Genomic DNA, 20,448 nt, shown 5'->3' on the forward strand with positions numbered 1-20,448 from the left:
TATATTGAGACTAGGTGGATTGTACTGGGCAGGCTAAGCCCCTGTGAAAGCCAAGGCATACCTTCCCTGTCACATGGTCGACTTATTATTTTCTCTCACTCGGTTCATCTTATGAAATGATTAGGTGGTTGGGTAAGAAAAGCAATGCAGTGTAGGATTGCAATGTGCAAGCTACTGGCCTTTTCTAGACATTTTGAACATCAGGCCTGTAGTGTTTATTTTATTCCTTCATCATTAGCTTAACAATTATTTGTTCATAGGAGCCAGAAAAATTGACCTTTTTTAAATTCTTTGAGAATTTCATCTACAATGTTGATTGATTGATTCATTCATTCATTCATTCATTCACTCAGCATTCATTGTCTTCCATGTACCAGAAACTCTTCTAGGCACTGTACATAATAAAGATGAGCCATGTATTGTTTCTCCCTGTTAGGACATGATAATCATCTCACCATTATACCCTCATCAGATGCTTGACCTCTGTTATCTTCATTTTGACTCTCATCTTTAATATTAGCTGTTACGCTTTTACTAAAAGAGATAATTTCATTTGTCTTTCTTACCTCACTAAGCTGTGGATTTCTACAGAGAAAAAAAACTATGCTTCATCTTTGTTATAACCCCAGGAAAAATGTTGAATAAAAAATTTTAGAATGGATAAATAAATTAATGAATGAGTACACTAATAAACATCATTCATAGCAGCAGAATTATGCTTGATCTGTGATCTCTAGCTTGCTGGTCTTCAACTTGGGATACTAAGACATTCCCGTGTCACATTATTTTCAATCAACTTAAACATGATTTTATCCTAAACCTTTCTTGGGGAAAATGTAAAAGAAATAGGCAGAAGGGGAAGCTTATGATTCAAATATGGGTCACAGATGCCCTTGCTTATAGTATAGCTATGCCTGAGAATAAAATAGACCCAAAGTTCAAGATGAGATTCACAGAACTTTCTACATGGGCTACCAAACAAGATCAGTCAGGTTGACTTTTTAAAATGTAACACTTTGTTTAAATGATTCCTCACTTGATAATTCCTCAGACAATTTTTATCTGGTTCGATCTATTGTTTTCTCTAATTAACATGCATATCAGGTAGTCTGATTGTCTTAAATGATTCTTTATAATATTTCTTCAGTACACACAGGATCCCATCATCACCCTACCCCCAGCACCACCCCACCTCTGATGGCAACACAAAAGCTTTTTGAGTAATATGTTATTCTTTTTTCCTCTTTTTAATACAAACTCAGCCTGGCAGGCACAGTGCGATGTGTAGACTGGATTGAATCAAAGCAGCATTCTCCTACCTTCTCTATGTATAGGAAGTGATACTAACAAGAATCAGATTTTCTTGGACCCTTAACAGAGGAAACAACTTCTGGCACAGTAATTCTTTGAACTGGAACCATGAGGGCAAGTACTAATGTATCCTTCTATTGCATGCAATGCTGTATGCACAAAAGCAGTTTCTCTGGCTGTTGAAATGGACTGAATCAGATTTGTGGTACTAAATTTTTGAGGGTATGTGAATATTTTGATTTATTTTGAAAGACTCTATGTTCACAATTCAGCTGGTTAGATCAGGAGTTTCAGTTTTGATTCCCTGTAATTTACTGATGGAATTGATTTAACACAGATGTTTAGGGAGATGTCTTATACATATTTTCATTTGATCAGAAGAGAAAGCAGCAAGGCAACTAACAATCCAACAATACAATGTAAGATCTCTTTTACTAAACGATCTCTTTCACTAAAAGAGATCTTACATTGTATTGTTAGATTCGTAGTAGTGTTGATTATGCACCCACAGAATTTGGAGTGAGAAGGCTGGAGCCCATGGTCTGCCATTGATTAGCTGAGTGACCTGAAGCAACATAATTAACCTCTGTGAAACTCACTTTCCTCATTTGTAAGAATAGGGATAATTATACCAACCTCACACAGTTGTTAAAGTTCAAAGGATATCGTGGAAGTAAATGTGCTTTTCAAACTCTATAGTTGCCAAAATTATAGAATATTATTTTATTTCCATTAGACCATGAGCTCTTTTAAGGTTAGGATCATGTTGTAATCATTTTTGTACAAAAATTTATACACTTAACACTACATCTGGGACAAAGCAAATGTTCAATAAATGCTGAATGAATGCATGAATGAATAAATTCAGAAAACTAGAGCTACAGAGAATATGACCTTTGCTCTTAGAAGACTCATAATCTAGGAGAGGGGATGGACATATGGTAATATGTTATAACACAATTTGAAATTATACCTGCACAACTTCAGCAGTGTTATATTAATCACATATCTGGTAATTTCTCTATTTCTTCTTTTCTGTGTGCAAACATATGCATAACTATTCAGACACAAATTCAAGCTCACACTAATATATGTTATTTTTAAATTCCTGTGAATTTTGCCATATGAACAAAAAAGTGAGGGTTTTTAGAGTTAGAAGATACTTTTTAAATAACATACCTTAGTAAGAAGGGTAAGTCCATATTGTATAGGTAGGATAGGTGAACAACCTCAGTTTCCTATTTCCATACATTTGATCTCAAAACAATGACCTTCCATAAACCCCTTATCGACTGATCTTTGTGATTTTTCAGGAGAAAGGAAAGGTGAGTCTAATGTTTAACTATTGCGAAAAATCTTAAATTGATTAAGATATGGTTATAAAAACTTACATCTCAGGAAGTGTTCTCCTCCCAAAAATGTTCTTGATGAAAACCAGAGAAAACTATGCTTACTTAGTAGGTGCTTAAATAATTACTGTTGTATGAATGGACCAGATGACCTCACAGGACCTTCTTCATTCTGAAATTCTTTGAGGATAAAAAGCCTAGAACAGTCGGGAGTTGGAAATCTGAGCCCCTCTTGGTGTAATTGCATCTGGAACACAAAATCACTTACCTGCTGGAAGTTATGTTGAGCGTTGGCCACAGATACATTACTGTTGAAGGGAAAAAAGCACAAATAGGTCAGTTGAAAGTTCTGCTTAGTCTTAACTCACAATTCAGCGTTAGTCATTTGTGTGACAACAGTAAGATCCCAAAGCAACAGATACAGAATCTAAGCTAGAGGAATTTCAGGTATAACTATCAAATCTATTAGCCAGAGGAATTTTTAAAACAGTATCCCACAGCTGCTGTCTTCATTTTCAGATGCATGATGTTACTTTGTATTTGTATTTCTTCAAAGTATTTTATCTTAACATCAAAATTTGGATAGGGGAAATACTGGTATCTTCATGTTACAGACAGAGAAACTAAAGCAGAGAAAAGCTGGGGACCTACTAAGATGACCTATTTACTGGCAGATCAGAGCCAACTATCCAGCATTGCAGAGATGAGAACTCAGGTCATTTGAGTGCCACTTCAATGGTTTTTGTTTGTTTTTCATTGGAATGCTTCTTTGTGCTGGCACTTGGTGGTTCATCGCTGTCGGAATGGGAATAAGGGTGAGGATGCATTGAAGGATAGGGGAATTATAAATTTTGAACGAATGTGTTGCAAACCATAAGAGGATGTACAAAAACGGTAGCTCCAATGTGGAAAGCAAAAGTAAAAAGAATTCACATATTTGGTGCAGAATTCTGATTCTCTTTCTCCTAAGTTTCTTTTTTCCCCAGTCATTTGCTCTCAAAAGAGAAACATGAAAGTCAACAGTAAGCATATAAATATTAATAATTAAGACAGATGTCTGCAACTTACCTAAAATAAGAATGAAATTCTACTTGCAGAGTTCTTTTCTTTCACGTGTGTGTGTGTGTGTGTGTGTGTGTGTGTGTATGACGCCCTCAAATATGGCACAATGTGGAGAGCGGGGAGCCATTTGCATTTCAGTCCCTTGGCCAAACCAAACTGACTTTTCTTCCCCCACTGAGAATTCTGGAAAACTCTGAAGAGTTTACCTTCACTCTCACATCCCTAGGTGCTTATGAAAATTAACTTTTTGAGGAGCAAGAAGGGTGAGGATGGGAAAGAGTGCAAGGAAACCATTCAGGCAGGGCATATGCTGATAGAGTCAGTGTTCTACATGGTTGGGGGAGATAGTTATAAACGGAAACGTGCAGTTTCACTTAAAGAACACATGGCGACCTAGGAATGTGATTCAATCTCTTTTAAAGAAGAAATAATCAGAAAGGAAGGTGGATAAATATGTTTCCTTATGCTTTGCTTTCATGGGAAGCATTCTTTTAGCCATTATATTTATTTTTAAATGTAAACAAAAAAAGTATTTTCCAAAGCCTTCAAAATTTAAAGCTGGTTTACTTTTTCTGAATAAAGCTCCATTCTAAATGGGAAACAAAGTCAGGGAAATAAAGTTTGTGTGACATCCTCTAACTCCTTTGTGCACCTTCCCACCACCCTATTACCAATTCTCATTTAAGTGGCTGCCAGCCACCGGCCCAAACTTGAAGAGATTCATGTTCTACACTTTTTCAGAATAATGATGTCCTATTTCATAGGATGCTCAGACTTTGGTAAGAGTGAAAAGATAGAACCTCTTCAGCATTAACTGAGATATATTAGTATTAGGAATATAAGGGCTGTGAATAACTTGCCCTGCAAATAGGCTCTAAAATTTCATAATCCTGAGGAGAAATTGAAGAAAGTGTTATCAAATACAATAGGCAGAATTAAAAATGTATAAGAAAACTAGGGACTGACACTGAAAATAAAAATAGCCTTACAAAATACTCTTTTCCTAAATTTGGATGATACAGCTGAACAATAATAAACACTAAAGTTCTATTATAGCTAATTTTTAAAGAAGGATATGTAACATTTGTCATTATTATAGAATAGAATTTCAGAAATTATTATCGTAACTGGTTCCCAAAGCTGTATTTCTTAACAATTGTGACCATATTTCAATGCTGAGTTAACCCTGTATGTTTGGCTTACTAACTTCTCTTACTTTCTTCATTATGCCTGGAACACTTTTATAAGTTATGTAGCTCAGGTTTACAGTGTCTCTCTGAACTACAGTCGTTTAAATTAGAAGTTATATTACTACCTATTCTAAAAACACAATGAGTAGACTCAGATTTCTCTGGTATTTAGTGCTAGATCTGTATTTAGAAAACATTTTTTAATTTTCTTATTTACCATTAACGTTGTTGAAAGCAGAAAATTTTTAATAAGCGTTAAAATTAGATTATACATCAGAAGAGGAATTAAATGCAATTGTGTGGAGAACAAGAGAGGACTGATCTTCTAAGGAGTATTAGTCAAATGAAATACTCTATAATCCAGAAACAACGGTTTTCTTGAAATAACCTGTACTTGGGTGTTTCTCTACTCTGCGTATCATGGACCTTTTTGCCGTTTTCCTTATAAATAATTCTGAATTCATATTAATGTGTTTTATTACTAAATTTATGATTTGTGGAAAGTGGAAAGTCCTTCTATTCCCGGCCTCACCCCCCTCCACAGAAAAGTGCTTTGAGACTTTTATACATAAAAAGTTACCTACAATTTAAGTAATGCGTCCATAAACAAATAAAGGGCTCCAGTGCCTAGAAAATGCAGGGTCTCCAAATTCTGGCTGCCCCCTTTTACAAATCTTGTCTTTCTTCTTAGACATCTGTAACTTGTTTTTCAAAATCTGATATCTAAGGAGTTACGACTCTCTCAAGCACGTTGTTGACTCCACTCTGAAAAGCGTTATTTGCTTGGACAAACAGCATGTTCTAAGCATTAAAGAGGAATTTAAGTTTTCTGCTTTGTGGACACTGTCTCAAATAGCGTTTGTGAGCTCCGTTTTTCAGATGAAGCATGAACAATAAAACCTCTTTCCAAGGGACGCACGTTTCTTTCCACTAGAGGTCTCTCTCGTAACAGCTTTCCTTTTGTTGGGTTCATTAATTATTTTACTCAAAGGAACAATTCTACCTTTTAGATTGGAATGCTGCACTTAACATGTTATGCTAGAGAAAGATATAATACCTCCTTAGCTTGTTCTCCTTCTTGATTAGTAGATATTAGGTTGACTGAATGAATCATCTTGGGTATTTTATTACACAATGGCTACACTTTAGTAAAGAACTTTGAACTTTCACCTACACTTCCAGAAGTCTCAAAATTTGACCAGTTAAAAAAATATGCTAAAATAAATGTGCTTTATCAACGAGCACTAAATGGTCAGGCTTTGAACTCTCCCGAGAACATCTAAGATCCAGTGTCAACTTAGATCATGTAATTGTAAGCCTGAACCATTTTACATTCATTTCTCTCACTTTTGCAGTAAAAGACACACACATACACACACTTTTTAAAATTTGTGTAGGATTATTTAGTGTTTTGCTGTTTCCTGCTCTAGTCCTTGTACAGAAAATAGACTATTAACTTTGGACAAATCTATAATATATTATAGAGTTTTCTGTTTTTAATATGTGTTTTCTGAAGAAAATACTAATTAGAAACTGCTTTCTACCAAAAAAAAAAAAAAAAAAAAAAAAAAAAAAAGAAAGAAAAAGGCTTTTGCCATTAACTATTGTGAAAAGACCAGGAATAATTTTTAAACAGACGGAATCTAAAATGAAAATAATGTAGGGTACTCTCAAAACATAATACAAAATTGCATTGAACAAAGTACTGCAGAATAAAACACACTGACATCAGTCACAAAGCTATTAAAATATTCAGAAAACCCAAAGAGTGTTCAGGTTTCTGAGGATGGAAGTAAAAAGACAGAGCTGTGTTCTTGACACAAGAAATTCAATGGGAAGATGTGAAATGTGAGGAAGCAAAGGAGCACCTAGCAAATCAATTTTAGTGTTATACTGAAAGTAGAGTATGTCTGCATGAACGGATACAGTGGGTAAGCACAGAGCAATACTGTAGAATGAAAAAGGGCACGAGGAAGCGAGGAAATTTGACAAGCTGCGAAATGTACCACAACCTGGCCAGGAGAACACAGACCTGTCAGACAACAGTTTTGAGAATCAGAAACTGTACTATAATGGGAGCAGAAAATAGACAATGCATTATTTACATTATTGAAACTTTACTCTGCTACCCAAAGAATTTACCTGACACCTCCTCCTCCAACTGTAATTTATTAAGCAGTTAAGCACATGTTTTTCTTTCAACACCAATTCCGTTATATTATGTATTTGCTGACTGAATCTGCACATTTAACACTTAACCGCTTCAACTATTTTAACTGAATTACTGATCAATTAATGAAAAAAATCAGTGAAATCAAATATGGGATTGACTAGAATTTTTTTTTTTTACAGGAGTTACTAAATTGAACAGATATGTTTCCAAAGTTCTGGGCTCTTTGTGTTAGTGACAGGCGCTTCAATAAAAGCACATTCAGGTGAGCTGTTTGGGCAGTTCAAATGGCTGAGATGATAGTGTACACATCACAGACTCGTGGAATTTTAGTTCCAAAAGGAGTTTCAGAGACCATTTTTTTTTTCATTTTACTGTTGAAGAGACTTGTTCAAAGAGGTTAAGTGACTACTGTAGGACCCCTAAATGACTGTATTATTCTGGTAGTTGAGAAGAAGTCCTAATTGTTTAAAAACAAACAAACAGCAGCTTAGTAGCATTGTATCCAGAGTGTATACACCATGGAGATATGTAGATTCTAAATGTTTTGAGGGTGAAAAACATGATAATGTTATTTTCTTACGGAAAAACTTTTGTTTTACAGAATATTCATTGTCTCATTTTAAGGGAATGTAAAAAGAAGTACTATCTTTAGAAAAGATGGATTCTTAGAATAGACATTCAAAGCAAGAAGGTTTTTTTTTTTTCTATCTATCAGTGGATACTATGTTCCTTAAAGTATGTTTTCTTAATGTTTCTGTTTGTAGCTTATGAACTAATATTTGTGGCTTCAGGTGGTTTTTTAAATTTAATTCAGCATCTTCTAATTAATGAGGATGCATTGACTCAATCAATAACACCCATTTAGACCAAATAAATTAGCAAAATTAGAGCAATGAAAAATGGTTCTACATTAAGTGATAGCTTCTCTTTTTCTTTTTTTTCCTTTCCAAGACAACTTGTTGACATTAATTCATTGTCAAACTTGTGCATTTCAGAGTATAATTTTGAAAAAAGAGATAGTAATATAAATTGTTATTAAAACAAGGAAGCTGAAATTTTCTACAAGATAAATTAGAAATGAAGGAACATTTTTGTTTTTTCTTGAAATGAATAGTGTATTGCATCTTTATGAGGTCCTTTGTCTACATATCTCCATATGCAGGGTAGTTGATGACTATATTTCCATACGTTTATCAAGGCACTTTTATTCAGACAAATTATTGGCATCCTGATGTTGAATATATTATGGGCAAAAACCCATTATATGCAATTTCCAAACTTTAAAAAATAACATTACATTTCTTGTCTCAGTAACCTTTAGGTAAACATTATATGTTTTTTTTTCTATTAGTTACTAGGGAATTATAAGAAATGCAATTGGTTTGATACAGTTTATTTTAGATTTCATTGTAGTCTTAATAATTAGAATACTTGGAATATGGTTTGGAGTAAGAAAAAACAACCTGCAATTCCCTCCAAAACATTTTTGCATTTCTTTCCCCTTTTTTCATTATTTCTCCCTCTATCTTTTAATCATTTTATAAATTCCTTTCTCCTTCATTCTCCTGTGACATTTTAGAAAGTTATTTGCTTAACTTTTGTTCACATCTTCCATTTTAAATCCTGGATGAGTTTCATGAGGTCAATGAAAACCACTTGGAAGACAATGTAAATATGTCTTAGTGATTTTTGAAGTATGTGCTTCTTAATTCATATATATATATATATGAATATATATATACTGTCTGCCATGGGAGGGGAGTAAATCTATTCAGGTGTCCCCTCCCAATATTAAATTATAAATTGTAGTAATCCCTGATCAGAGATAAAAATGCCAGTAAGATATGGATCAACAATGGTTCTCCCTACACTGAAAAGATTCGAGTTATTGCCTAGGCCAAAGCTCAGTCTCTTTTTGTGTGGCCAGTCAGGGTATGGATGCAATTTAAAAGACAAACCCAGATATGGGTTTTTGTTTTCCTTTTGAAACTTTCCATGTTTTTTTCTCTGACCATTAAGCTTTTAACAAGTGTTTCCCTTAATGGAGTGACTTACAAATCGTTGTTAAGGTAAAATAGCACATTATCCTGCTTGTGCAATGACTGTTCACAGGTTAGATATTTACAAGTTTGTCCATGGAAGTGCAATGGGTACTTAAACCATAGCTCTGACTTGTAAACTGAAAAATTAGGCTTTTCATTCTTGAAAGGACCTTTTTTCTTAATGGACAAAGATTATTTTTCTGAAGAAAATGTTTGCACCATCTTGTTGACACTTCTTTCAGTTTGGTAGATAACTAAAATGGTACAGAAAACATATTGTAGAATGCCACTGACTTTATTTTATTTTTTAAAAAAGACGTCCTTTATTTTCATAAAATTTTGGCATATGTATGTGAGTTTTTTCTTTTAAAGTACATGTCAACAGATTTTTAAAAACTCTTTGTCAGTAGCCATCTGATACATCATTTAAATTGCTTTGTTTACAACAAAATTTTGGCATAAATAAATATGAAAATTGAACTAGTACAAATGCCTTGAGCAGTGAGCATAGTAAATTATACATCAGCTGTCAGTGTGAGTTGAAACATGTCTACATATTGAGTAGCATGTTCAGTGTGTCTAATCAGAACAGTATGTAACCTGTTAGCGCATATGAGGCTTTGCCAAACCAAAATTATTTACAAGTTGCATTTTGTGTTCTGAAAAGTTTCATAAAGAAAAAGATGTCTGCAGAAAAATGGAAAAGAACACACTGATCTCAAATACACAAATATTTTAAAAATTAAACCAAAAGACAAACTGAGAGCATTGTGTTCAATAATTATCACAGAAATAGTAACAGTTTCACAGCCCAATTCTGATTTTAAAATTTTCCTTAAAATTGCTTATTTGTATGATTGTTGATACCAATGCTCTGCTCCTGATTCCCTGGGGATCTGGTATCAAAAAAATCTCTTTTTGGTTCATCTTCTGTTTTCTAATTCTCAGTTCAAATATGCCAAAACATGATTGGTTGATAACTTACTCATGTAAATAGGTACAAAAGAATGCCTGTGGTTGTGTATTCCATGTTTGATGATGTAAACGAAGTATGTTGAGGTAAATCAACATGCGCAATGTCATTCTACTGTCAAGAAGCCAGTAGATGCATTCTTGAAGAGAAGGTAGGAGAAAATCAAACCTCAGAAGAGCTTGAAATAAGCAAAATTTATTTTTAAGGACCTCAGCTTTCTCTTGAATACCCTTCTTAAAACTTCAGACTTGATGGATTCTTACGCTTTCTCTCTTCATACAATTTTTTTCCCACTCCACTCTCTCTCTCTGCCCTGCTCTCAGAAAATTTTAATGGCCATTCACCTCTTAAATAAAATGGGGCAAAGATGGATCATTGACACTTTAGAAAAATTTAGCTACCCCATGCCCCTTGATTCACACCATAGATTATCTAGCTCTATTGTTAGCCTGGCTTTCATCTCTCTTTGCATACATTTGCAGGCAGAGTTTTCCTTCAAATAAATACAGTGTAAAAATCTAAATCTCCATTTGAGTAATTTAATCCTCTGTTTCTTAAATAATAATAATTATAAACAGTATGGTATTTAGAAATGCAACTTTGAAAGAAATCATTAATAACAGATAAATAGGTAATAATTTCATACTTAGAGTTTGAGTCACCTTTTTCTTCTATTATTCTCTAAAGGTATATTTTTTCTATTATTTTCTAAAGATATCTGACATACTTAGGTACCAAAGCATTGTAGTATATTTTGAACTTCCTTTCTTCTTAGTTGTGATAGATTTTCATTGAGTCACTCCTCATCTCTCACCTTTCACCTCTTGTGATAAATTGTGCAGACACAGAATACAACTAAATTGGTGGAGGTGGGGATGAGAGCATTTCATGGCATAAGGGATTATTGGTTATTTACTATATGTAATTTGGGGGTTTTTAAGAAAAGCTTAAATGTCATATTTAAAACTGTTTCTTTTTTAAAAGGACTTGCTATTTTGTAAGTCCCACACTATTTAATTGTAATCATGTTTTAAAAAAGTCAGTACATAGGTTTGTGAAGTTCTTTAAACTTACTTTGGCTGTTAGCCTTTTCTTGCCTACTGACATTTGAGTCTATTAAAACCTAATAGGTTTTGTTAAATAAATTAATGCTACAAAAATTACTATAAGAAATAATCGTTAAAACTTAAAATATGGCATTAATGAAATTTGATAAGAAATTCTAGTGGTTTTTTTCCTCACAAGAATTCAAAGATTTGTGTGTGACTTTTCAGAAAAGCCTTAAAATCTGTATTTGTAGGGGGGGAAGTGCATAACTAGAACTCTTTACTGCCTAGTAGAAAATTAACTTATTGAGGTAGGGTGGCAGTATTTATATAGTGTTACTCTTTGCAGGAAACTACTAAGAGCCTGCTATATCTGCGTGACATTTGATGCTATTACTAACAATGTCTGGATAATTATAAAGTTTAGGATTTTAGTCATTGTGTAGGAAATAATCTAGATTTGAGGATGATTTTCATTTGTTTTTATTTTATCTAAATGTTTACTTTTGTGTATACATTGACCATAATATTCTAGTCTGTTATAGTAAAAATAAATGAACGTGCACAAGCAGTTCCTTATTGTTTGCTATTAAAAGTGGCTGAGGTTTAAATTTTCATAATAAATAAGACACAATACTTAAATGTATAAGTACATGGTTTATATATATCTTTTTATAATTGAATATGTTCATTCAAGAGAAAAATTATCCCATCAGTTCTTGTTTTTAAATATTCCCAATAATATATAGCTTTACTTACAATAGGAACCAATCCGAGGAAGCATAAAGGAAAATTTATTTTGAAAATAAATGTGTCCATTTTCCAGAAAGTATATGAGCATAGCTATGAAAGTAGAAATATTGTGACTTACCTAAAGAGGTACAGAATTTAAAAACATATAAATCTGTCCAATAAAAGGAAATTACTATTTTCTCCCCCATTGAAATAAATACGACTGTCTGAAAAATCAGTAATATAAGATTAGTTAGCCCATTTGGAGATGGGCATATTTCTTGTCGGAGTCTATTCCAGAAGTATTTTTTAATGGTGACTGAGACTGTGAATCAATCAGACCTAATTAGGCCTCCTAACTATGTTAAAATGCTGAGGTTTTTCAAGTGCTCCGTTAGACTTAGTACCGTGAAACTAAGAGAATTATTTTGAATGCTGTGTCGCAAAGAAAAAGTTTTCAAAATATTTCAGTATATAAATGTTCTTCATCATTTTTACATGAGAAAGATATGAAATCATGTATTTTATAATTTTGTTTCGTATGTAAAAACTCTTTAAAACTACTGAGAAAGAAATTCTTTATGCGGAAGTAAACCAGTTTCTACACTAGGGTAAACAATGTATTGTTTGGTGCTGTTTTAATGCCTCTGTCAGTGTATAAGTGTTCCTCTGAACTGTGGGTTAAGTGAATCCTTCTCCAGCTCTAAAGATTCACTTAAAGTTGGAGAAGCTTTACACCCTTACATGAGAAGTTGAGAAACTTTTACAAAGTAACACCAGGCAGGACCCAAGATACTTTGTGTGGCACCAGTTATAATTATTGTGTGTGCAGTAGCCCTGAACTGTAAGATGGGGGGAATGCTGTGAAAGAAGTAGGAACCTCTTCAGACGACACACATTGATAGAGCCATGTTCTATAAGATTGGAATATTTTTCGTTGTTCTTTATTACTGATACACATTTCATTTATGTGTTTAAAGATATTCGATGTCCAGTTATGTCAAATATTTTTCATTGCTCATTGAAACAGCATTAGTATCAATCAGGTAAATCACTCTCTTACGGTAAGAGTTTAACTCAATGATTTTTCAGTTTGAAGATGTATACTGAACAGTGCAATGATAACTCCATAACCCCTAATAACTCTGATGGCTGAACAAAATAAATAATAAACAAGTAAGCAGGTGAGATTTTATTTTAAAATATGCTTTATGTAAAATGTTACTTTTGAACCAGATATTTTGGTGTTGCCATAAGCCCACTTAGGTGTACTTTGTGAGTTATAAACTAATGTCATCATGTATTAATATTATGCAAAATTTAAACTAGGTGGTTTTCTTAGCTGTAATAAAACTTATTTCACCTTATATTTTGAATATAATTTTTGATATTTAGAAGTTTTTTCCAAATAAACTACGATTCTCAAAATAATCCCGGACATGTGCATATATAATGAGTTCCATTTTATAAACATGAAAAGCACGACTCAGAGAGATGAAAAGGTTTTTCCAAAGCAAAATTGCTGCTAAAAAAAAAAAAAATGGAACAAGGATAAGAGATTTGGATATCTTGGGTCAGGGCTCTTTTCTCTCACTAACACTTCCTCTTATGTAGGAAAGTATATTTGAATTGCATGCAATAGCCTTCATTTAAATATACGTATCTTTAACATTAAGTTATTAAAATGATTAAATTTCGTGGTTTTAGGGAAGCAGGCAATATGAAATATATTGGCTCCTAGCAAGAGGTGTTCCCATCTAAAACAGCCAGGGGACAAGCTATATCAGAAACTCCAGAAAGTATTTGTAAAATTTGTCACAGCAAAAACATCACTGCATTCAGATACAATCTTCATTGCCTCCTATCCAGAATTTACTCATAGGAAACAAAAACTAAAGGAGAAAAATAAAAGATATTTGCCTAAATGCCTATAAGAGAGTTTGTGTCACTCTGAAAAAAATACCTATTTGATTTCTTCAGAGTGATGCTATTCAAAGTTTCAAACAGACACTAGTTACTAATGCAACTATATTGCATCAATGCTTATTTAAAAATATTCATTAAAATGCTTGAAATCTCAAAAATGACTTGAAGAAAATCTGAACATATTCTTCAGAACTTAAAATGAATGCTAAAGACCAAGAAATGCAAAAAATTTAAGAAGACAAAACACTCTAACAGTAGTTGGTCTTCATCAATTTGTTTTTAGATATCCCAAGTTTCTATTATACTATTTGCCTTGTGTTAAAAAAAAAAAAAAAAATTGGTGAGGCCTTAGTTTCCATGGTGACACAACTATTTTCATACATATTTATCATTGAAATGCCAGAAACCCACCCCTTTCTATCAAAGAATGCTACTTTAGCTCTTAATAATTGAAGTTAAAGCTGATTTATTTTTTATGTCAGAATGTTTTAAACAGATCCCTCTATCACTGAAAACTGAGGCAGCATTACAGTCATTTTCTCATAAGCAGTTTATTTCATACATGACTTCTGAAAAATACTTCTGGTTTTTAAAAACTAGAGAAGACTTTGCTTCCTTTTTTCCCTTCAGTCAGCACCACAGGGATTCCCAGCTAAGCTTTCAAAATGTTGCAGAACATACATTGCATAAGACACACAACCTCCAATTTCATTAATACAGTGTTCAAAGGGAGAAAATGCACATCTTGGCTTTGCCAATAATCAGAGAGCAATGAAGTTAGTGCCTATTACTAAATTAATAATTTGAGAAATGAAATGCTTAATTTCATCTCATTTGCTGTCTTGGTAAAGTTGCTTAATTTTCCTTGAAATCTGAACACAGAATCTGAGTTTTCTTCTACTGAAGTATTTTTTTAAAAAGTGGAGCCCATAATTAGGTATAATACTTACATTATTTTCAAAAGTCCCCCCAATCTCAGTATACCACATGTAGCCTCTAATTAGGAGTAATCTCACTTTGAGTATCATGGTTAGCATATTTTCGACTCATTTTGAATAAGTTGAATAAGAAGAAGAAATATAATAAAATAAGAAATAAATTAAGGCAATTAATTGTTATTAACTTGTCTTTGCTGAAAGACAAGTAAAGTAATGTATTAAAGAAACTAATTAAAGCATGGTGAGTTAAAGTCAGTTCATCCACAAATAAAACCTGTTCAAAAGCCATTAAAGTACATCAAAACAATATAGGTAAAATGTATTGAAACATCAGGGAAAGGAAGTTAAATGAAAGATAAAGGTCTAAGGTGTCACTAAAAAAAATAAATTTGACATAGAGTAGGTCAAATACCTCTTTTAGGGTAAGATGTCCTATTGAAATTATTTATTAACTTCTGATGAGAAGTAAGTAAACCTCTGAGATGGACGTGATGAAGTAGTTAGGATCCGTTTCCTTAGAGTCGTCTTATGCATTTATCAATGGGAACACCAGCTTAACTGTTCAATGGGAATTCCAGTTAACAACTGGAGTCAAGTCCCAAATATTAACATTTCAGTCAACAAGAGACAACCTATACAAAGACAGTTTTAAAAGATTATAATACCCCATTTTTACTGTACCTTTTCTATGTTTCGATATGTAGATACACAGATACTTACCATTGTATTACAACTGCTTACAGCATTCAGAACAGTAATGTGCTATTGAGATTTGTAGCCTAGGAGCAGTAGACTACACCATCTGTTTAGGTATGTAGTAGGCTATACCATCTAGGTTTGTGATATAATACACTCTATGATGCTGGCATGACAACAAAATTACCTAATGAAGCATTCCTCAGAAAGTACCCCTGTTGCTAAGTGATGCATTTCTATATTTAACATTTTCTAAAATTTTAGTTTTAGATAAATAAGCCCTTTTCCTGACTAAAATTTCAGGAATGAGAAGGAACAAATTTTCAAAATTCTGCTAAATAGGAGGCTATATTATCCCAATTTAGATAGTTTTCTCATGTTCACATATTTTGGAGCACTTCTTTTTTTCTTTCCAACTTTTATTTTAGGTTCAAGGGGTATATGTGCATGTTTGTTACATGGGTGAATTGTGTGCCATGGAAGTTTGTGGTACAAATAATTTTGTCATCCAGGTAACCAGCATGATACTTAATAGGTAGTTTTTCAGTCCTCATGCTCCACCCACAAGTAGGCCCTAGTGTTTATTGTTCCCTTCTTCGTGTGCATGTATACTCAATAGTTAGCTCTCACTTACAAGTGAGAACACGTGGTACTTGGTTTTCTGTTCCCGCATTAATTTGCTTAGGATAATGGCCTCCAGCTTCATCCATGTTGCTGCAAGGGATATGACCTCATTCCTTCTTATGGCTGTGTAGTGTTTCATGGTATATATTACCATATTTTCTTTATCCAGTCCACTGTCGATGGGCATGTAGGTTGATTCGGTGTCTTTGGTATTGTGAATAGTGCTGTGATGAACATGTGAGTACATGTAACTTTATGATGGAACGATTTATATTCCTTTGGGTGTATACCCAGTAATGGCATTGCTGGGTGGTATAGCAGTTCCATTTGGTTCTTTGAGAAATCTCCCGACTGCTTTCCATGGTGGCTGAACTAATTTACATTCCCATCAGCAGTGTATAAGCATTCCTTTTTCTCTGCAACCTTGCCAGCATCTGTTATTTTTTTCATTTTTTCAGTAATAGCCATTCTAATTGGTGTGAGATGGTATCTAATTGTGGTTTTGATTTGCATTTCCCTACTGATTAGTGATATTGAGGATTCTTACATATGTTTGTTGGCCACATGTGTGTCTTCTTTTGAGAATTGTCTGTTCATGTTCTTTGCCCATTTTTAAATGGGGTTGTTTAATTTTTGTTTGTTGATTTGTTTAAGTTCCTTATAGATTCTGTGTATTAGATCTTTGTCAGAAGCATAGTTAGCAAATGTTTTCTCTCATTCTGTAGGTTGTCTGTTTACTCTATTGATAGTTTCCTTTGCTGTGCAGAAGCTCTGTAGTTTAATTAGGTCTCACTATTTAGGTCTCACTTGTAAATATTTGTTTTTGTTACAATTGCTTTTGTAGTTATCATCATAAAGTCTTTGCCAGGGCTAATGTCTGGAAAGGTATTTCCTAGATTTTCTTCCAGGGTTTTTACAGTTTTAGGTTTTACATTTAAGTCTTTAATCCATTTTAAGTTGATTTTTGTATAAAGTGAAAGGTAGAGGGTCCAGTTTTAATCTTCCGCATATGAATACTGAGTCCTTTCCCCATTGTTTGTTATTGTCAGCTTTGTCAAAGATCAGATGGTTGTATGTGTGCAGCTTTATTTCTGGGTTCTCTAACGTTTTCCATTGGTCTATGTGTATATTTTTGTACCATACCATGCTGTTTTAGTTACTGTAGCCTTGTAGTATAGTTTGAAATTGAGTAGTATGATGTTTCCAACTTTGTTCTTTTTGCTTAGGGTTGCTTTGCCTATTTAGGCTCTTTTCTGGTTCCAAATAAATTTTATATATTTTTTTCTGATACTGTGAGAAATGTCATTGGTAGTTTGATAGGAATAGCATTGAATCTGTAAATTTCTTTGGGCAGTATGAGCATTTTAACAATATTAATTCTTCCTATCCATGAGTATGGAATGTTTTCCATTTGTTTGTGTCACCTCTGACTTCTTCCAGGAATGTTTTGTAATTTTCATTGTAGAGTACTTTCTTTTCCCTGGTTAGCTGTATTAATAGGTATTTTACTTATTCTGTGGCTATTGTGAATGAAATCACATTCTTGATTTGACTGTCAGCCAAGTTGTTACTGGTGTATAGAAATGCAACTCAGTTGTGTACATTGATTTTCTAGCCTGAATCTTTGCTGAAGTTGTTCAGCAGATCTAAGACCATTTGGGCAGAGACTATGTGACTTTCTATGTATAGAATCAATGTTTTCTTCTTGACAAGATGCAACACTCTTCTTTGAGGAAAGTAAATCCTTTGGCTGGGATGATTATAAATAATAAAATTTCTGTGATATCCCATAGACATTCCATGATGATCTAGAGATATTGTAGCTTTCACCAAGCCTCCTGAAATTAAGTGGATAGGATGGAATATTTATAAAAAACGTAAAAGGCACTGAAAAAAAAAACAAAAAACAAAAAACAAAGAATGTGCCCCCTTAGAAGAATATGTATGTATTTTAAAGCAAAGTTTTACTATTACAGAATAACATATATTCATTTTATAGAAATTGGAACAAATCAAATAAGTAAAGATAATAAAAAAATTGAAATTGAAACAAATCTAAATCATAATTGATATTTTGCCATATTTTATCCCAAATCATTTTATTTACAAATAAAAACTGAGATATATGCTATTCACTGTGATAATTGCTCACTTAACAATGTACTTTTCATTTAACACTATATTAGGTCCCCAGGCAAAAAAAAAAAAAGAACATCAGTGGAGGCAAATATTTTGCTAATTTTAAAATATAGCATAAAGGCATGTCTTCTTTTAACTTAGTTGAAAACTACATAAAACAAGTTGTATATAATTTTACCAGTGGGACTAAGACATATAGAAATCAAACACATTTCACATCATGAAAAAATTACTAGGGACAAAACTGTGTTGGAATAAGAAAATGATGTCAGATTATAATGAATTCACAGGAAAAAAAAAAAAAAAGGCCGGGCGCGGTGGCTCAAGCCTGTAATCCCAGCACTTTGGGAGGCCGAGACGGGTGGATCACAAGGTCAGGAGATCGAGACCATCCTGGCTAACACGGTGAAACCCCGTCTCTACTAAGAAATACAAAAAACCTAGCCGGGCGAGGTGGCGGGCTCCTGTAGTCCCAGCTACTCGGGAGGCTGAGGCCGGAGAATGGCGTGAACCCGGGAGGCGGAGCTTGCAGTGAGCTGAGATCCGGCCACTGCACTCCAGTCTGGGCTACAGAGCGAGACTCCGGCTCAAAAAAAAAAAAAAAAAAGAGAACCAAAAAGCTAATATACCCAGCTCTGTAAGTATGTACTTTATCTCCTTTCTTCACTCCACATTTTAATAGATCAAAAATTACACAAAGTAATAAATGTGTAAATTTTTTTGTTTGCAAAATAAATAAATGTAATATGTATAATAATAACACAAAAAGGTAAAGGGATAGAGCTATAAAGGAGTAAATTTCTATATTACGTTGAAGTTAGTATAGATTGAAGTTAGTATAAATATGAAGAAAATTCTTGTAACTTAAGTGTATGTTGGAAATCTCAGAAAAACCACTAAGAGGGTAACTATATATTGTTAAAATTGCTCAAGAAACTAAAATATCACACAAAAATTCAATTAATGCAAAAAAGGTAGCAAAGTATTAAGAGAGGAACAAAAAAGACATGATACACAAAGGAAACCTGTAGAAAAATGGTAGAAGTAAATATAATCATACCAATAATAACATTAATTGTGAATGAATTACACAATCCTATCAAAAGGCAGAGACCTCAATATTCCACTTTCAATATCAGATAGAAAAAGGAGATAGAAGATCAACAATAATGTAAAAGGCTTGAACAACACTATAGACCAACAGCAAAATACACATTTTTCTCAAGCACACATGAGACATTCTTCAGGATGAACCATATGTTAGATCATAACAGAAGCCTCAATAAATTTAAAAGAATTGAAATAATGAGAGGCATGTTCTTGCAACACAATGGAAATAAATTAAAAATCAACCACGCACAAAAAATTAAAGATTACAAATATGTGGAAATTAACGCACTCCTGAGTCAACAATGGGTCAAATAAGTCACAAAGGAACTTAGAAAACACTTAGATGAATGAAGTGAGAGCACATAATTCTAAAACATGATATATGACTAAAGCTATGTTTAGAAGGAATCTTTAAATTGTAAATGCCTATATTTAGGAAGCAAGGTCTCAAATAAAAAATTGTACCTTACTGTAAATTATGTAGTGGTAATGGTTGCACTACTCTGTAAATATAGTAAAAATCATTTAATTATACACTATAAATGGGTAAATGTCATGTTACTGTTATGTAACAGAAAGCTGTTAAAATAATATATCAAAAGTGTTTTCTATTATTATTATTATTTTTGAGACAGAGTCTCTCTGTGTCGCCAGGCTGGAGTGCAGTGGTGCAATCTCGGCTTACTGCAACCTCTGCCTCCTTGGTTCAAGTGATTCTCCTGCCTCAGCCTCCCGAGTAGCTGGGACTACAGTCACCCGCCACCACGCCCAGCTCATTTTTTGTATTTTTAGTAGAGATGGGGTTTCACCATGTTGGCCGGGATAGTCTTGATCTTTTGACCTTGTGATCCACTCAAATATATTATGGCTACATTCTATAACTTATTTAATTAATTATTTTACATTTAAGTTGTTTTTATTTTTCAGTTTGTAATGGTGAAATGAATAGCTACAGAAGTGTTGTACAAATATCTAATTATTTCTTCATTTTTTAAGTTTTATTTCCAGAAGTAACTTTACTAGGAAAAAATGTATTTACATTTTTAGGGTAATTCTGCTAAATTGCACTCCAGAAAACCTTGCTATGTCATATGTCTGAAAACACCTGTTCCTGATTACCATAGAAGTCATTTGTGT

General features: G+C 33.3%; 1 long non-coding RNA gene across 1 annotated transcript in view; it reads right to left on the reverse strand.

Moving 5' to 3' along the window:
• LOC103883187 overlaps window positions 1-15,541 on the reverse strand; it is a 38,177-nt gene extending 22,636 nt beyond the window's left edge. The window contains exons 1-2 of the long non-coding RNA XR_645324.4: window positions 15,463-15,541; window positions 2,929-2,968 (exon numbers count right to left, since the gene is read on the reverse strand). This is a non-coding gene — a long non-coding RNA (uncharacterized LOC103883187). The remainder of the gene's footprint in view (window positions 1-2,928; window positions 2,969-15,462) is intronic.
• Between the last annotated feature and the right edge of the window lie 4,907 nt (window positions 15,542-20,448).

This window comes from Papio anubis, chromosome 4, assembly GCF_008728515.1.
Source record: "Papio anubis isolate 15944 chromosome 4, Panubis1.0, whole genome shotgun sequence".
NCBI classification, from domain to species: Eukaryota; Metazoa; Chordata; class Mammalia; order Primates; family Cercopithecidae; genus Papio; species Papio anubis.